We start from the raw sequence: 4116 nt of genomic DNA, 5'->3' as shown, positions 1-4116 counted from the left end.
TTATGTTGCACTGCAATGAACGGTTGCACATGGAATCTCTTTTGGCACCTCCTAAACAAAACTAAGACCGAGTCACACCAGCACGATCGCTTGGCCTGCCTAATACACGCCACCACACTGCAACAAGGAAAAGACGTAGTTATCAAGAACCTGGAAGCCAAGTATCTGCCATACACGCCAACGGAAACCCACCCGCCATACGGGGAGCTGCCCAACGCGTGACTCGACCGAGACATTACCATTTGAGAGGTACGGGTAGCACTGCACGAGCTCAACACCCGCTTAGCAGCCGGCCCCGATCTTATTACCAACACGATGCTACGAAACCTCGACTATGCATCGATCGAGGCCCTAACCCGCTACTAAAACGAATGCTGACGTTCGGGCAAGCTCCCCTGATAGTGGAAAACGGCAAGAACAATCCTAATCCCGAAATCGGGCATGCCATCGGTCATCGGCAACTTGCGTTCCATCTCGCTCACGTCCTGCGTGGGCTTGGTGCTAGAGCACGTGCTTGCAAACCGTTGCCAAGAGTACCTGGAAAAGGAAAACCTATATCCGAATACGATGATCGGTTTCAGGCGCAGACTAAGCACACAAGACGCCATGCTACAACTCAAACAAGAAATACTCGACAACAAGATACAAGACAGCAAAGTAATTCTGGGACTTGATATACAAAGCGCATTCGAGGAAGCCAAACACTCAGCCATATTAGCACAAGTATCGAGACTCAACATGGGGGTATAGAGCTACAATTACATACAAGACTTCTTGTCCAACCGCACGGTGGAAGTGCACGCCGGAGACCTTATGTTCCCCGAACACAAGCTCGGCAGCACGAGCACCCCGCAAGGTTTAGCCATCTCGCCTTTGCTCTTCAACCTTGTCATGATCGGAGTAGCGAGGGCAGTAGAATGGACCGGCGTCTGGCATACGATCTACGCCGACGAAATTACCCTGTGGGCGGCAGGCGGCGCCGACGCCAGCATTGAGCAGCAGCTCCAAGAGGCTGTTACTGCCATCCAGCAACACCTTGACGTCACAGGCCTAGTGTGCTCGTCCGCCAAATCCGAGCTCTTCCTCCTCAACTATTAAAACCAGGACAGAAACGCGCTCCCCCTCGGGACTGAGATCACATAAGGATCGTGAGTGACTGCACCGGGGCAGCGCATCCCCGAAGTTCACAGGATCAGGGTGCTGGGCCTGCTACTAAACAAGAACGGCCGCAACGACGAGACCATCAACAAGATTACCACCAAGGCAATGGGCGCTATCCGGCTCATACACCGAGTCTCGACACGACGGGCAGGCATGCGTGAAGACTGCCTTCTGCACCTCGTCCAGTCGTTCGTGATCAGTCACATCGCCTAGGTTGCGGCCTACCTCAACTGGCAGGTCACTGTCAGGACAAACTCGCTGATCAGACGGGTTTACAAGACGGCGCTGGGGTTAATGGAAACCATGAGTACGGATCAGCTTCTGCAGCTCGGCGTGCATAACATCTTAGAAGAAATAGCCGAGGCGCAGCTCACTGCGCAAATGGAGCATCTCTCTACCACCAAGACAGGACGCAGGATATCGACGTCTCTGGGTTACAATCCCCGAGCTCCCAGTCGGCAACCGTGTAAGATCAGCGATGAAGCGTGGGCCCACATCCACGTAGACCCCATCCCGAAAACCATGCACCCCGAGTACAACCAAGAACGGCGGCAGGCGCGGGCCAAAGCCCTCGTCGAGCAGCACGCCCAGGAACCGCATGCCCGGTTCGTGGTCGCTGCAGAATATAAGCGAGAAGAATTCGTGGCAGTGGCCGTTGCGGCGGCTACCGGCATCAAGATACCAGCAGCGAGCGTGAGGTGCACGGACGCCACAGACTCCGAGGAGGTTGCCATCACCCTGGCGATCTCGGAGGCCGAGTGTCGCACCGTGCTCAGCGACTCGAGGAACGCTGTGCGCAACTTTGCCAAGGGGCGAGTGTGCGCGTCGGCAGCCGCCATCATCAGTAAGCTCCAGCTCCAACACCGCGGCAACACTATCCACATCAAGTGGTTCCCGGCGCACGCGGGAGATTGTGCATCCTCACCGAATCACGAGACAGCCCATTCGGCGGCGCGAGCGTTTACCTTCCGCACCCCCGAGAGGGACCGTTCTGAGTGGTGGTTCGAAACAAACGACCGAATGACCAGTTACGAGGAAGTTAATAAATTTTACCGCCTAGATCGATGGACAATGCCGCCGCCTCACCCGGCACTTATTCGGGAAGAAGCGGTTATCCTAAGGCAAATGAAAACAGGGTCACTCCTAGCCCTGGCAGTGCTACACGTCCTCCACCCAGACATTTACACGAGTGATATGTGCAGTGTATGTATGTCAAGTGGGTCCGGCGGACCAATGGCACATCATGTGGGAATGTGCCAGGTTCCCGACCAAAGCTCCATCCAGGACATACCCGCCGGAACTTCAAAGTGCTGTGCAAAATACAGACAAGGACATTCAACTATGGGCCCTCCAGCAGGCCCGGGGTGCGCTCGAAAAGCAGAAGCCTCACAACCCACCACAAACGAGCCAAATGAGATAGTGCAGAGTAGGGCATAACCCCGGGTCGTCGCTTGGCCAGCGTCACGACGCTTTAGACCGTCGTTTGCCGGCTCCATAATAAAGTTATACATACATACATACATACATACATACATACATACATACATACATACATACATACATACATACATACATACATACATACATACATACATACATACATACATACATACATACATACATACATACATACATACATACATACATACATACGTACATACATACATACATACATACATACATGCGTACATACATACGTGCATACATACATACATACATACATACATACATACATACATACATACATACATACATACATACATACATACATACATACATACATACATACATACATACATACATACATACATACATACATACATACATACATACATACATACATACATACATACATACATACATACATACATACATACATACATACATACATACATACATACATACATACATACATACATACATACAAGAGGCAAACTATGAGAGGTAAATGGTAGGAAAGGGTGGTAGACTTTTGCCCTTTTCTTCTTAAGAGACCGTCTAAATTCTAATTTCATTTTGCCAAGTATGGCTCCCTTAGTGGTCAGGTCAGAGAAATTTGAAATGACGGACTACCTATGCAAACTGGACTGCCTACGTCCGGTTACCTCCATTCATAGCCACAAACATTCCTAGTCGTAAAGTATGTTCAACAACTCAAACAAACAAGAAGACATTATTTGGTAGAAGAAACTGTGAAAACCGGCGTATATGTACCGAAGCAGAAGAAGAAGAAGAAGAATTTGATAAGAAGAAGCATCCGTACCACGGGGGAGAAGAAGAAGAAGATATTTCGAAGCGTCTCTTGCCGCCACTAGGCAGAAAATATTACACCATGGAACTTGCATGTGACGGTGATACTCTGGCTCCTTCAGCTGTGGCCAAGCGAACACCAGGCCGAGGCCGAGGACGTGTTCAGATTCCAAGCCTCAATGCACGAGTCTTCGGAATGGAATCACCGCAGCCGCCCCTCGAGCTACTACCCAGCGTTCAACTTTCTCAGACTCTGACAGCAACACAGGTACCTCAACCTTCACTCCATTTTGAGAACTAACCAAACAACATTTGAGAGCTATCATAGACCGCTCCCAGGAGTGCAGTCGTAAACCAACGCTGCGTTGTATGAGAAATGCTGACCACAGAGACCTTTCTTTTTGTGGCATCCCGCTACCTGTGGCTCTATGCCGCAAGCAGCCAGAGTACGTTATTAAGAGGAAAGCCTTTAATGGCTCATACTGTCATGAAGAAAGTGCGTCCCGCTTTTGCGGCGGCTGTTACGTGGCGTTCCTTGGCTCTCGTTAAAGTGTGGCATTGCAGATGGCAGGAACGCTAGACGAGATGAGACTCCTGGAGGAAAGGCGGCGAATCTATCACACGCTCTCCGATAAGCGTGCGTTTGAATGGTACGCCATCGCTCCTGTCGCGTGCCGTTTTTAGCGCTCGTTCAAGTGTGCGATT

At 50.5% G+C, this 4116-nt stretch overlaps 1 pseudogene; it reads left to right on the top strand.

The window, feature by feature from the left end:
* The first annotated feature begins 362 nt into the window (after positions 1-362).
* LOC146180697 (uncharacterized) lies at positions 363-3712 on the top strand (annotated as a pseudogene).
* The last annotated feature ends 404 nt before the right edge of the window (positions 3713-4116 follow it).

The sequence above is a fragment of the Amblyomma maculatum genome, chromosome 8 (assembly GCF_055883805.1).
Source record: "Amblyomma maculatum isolate TAMU_Amacu chromosome 8, ASM5588380v1, whole genome shotgun sequence".
Lineage (NCBI taxonomy): Eukaryota > Metazoa > Arthropoda > Arachnida > Ixodida > Ixodidae > Amblyomma > Amblyomma maculatum.
The sequence above is the reverse complement of the archived record's forward strand: the minus strand, read 5'-3'. Positions and strand labels throughout refer to the sequence as shown.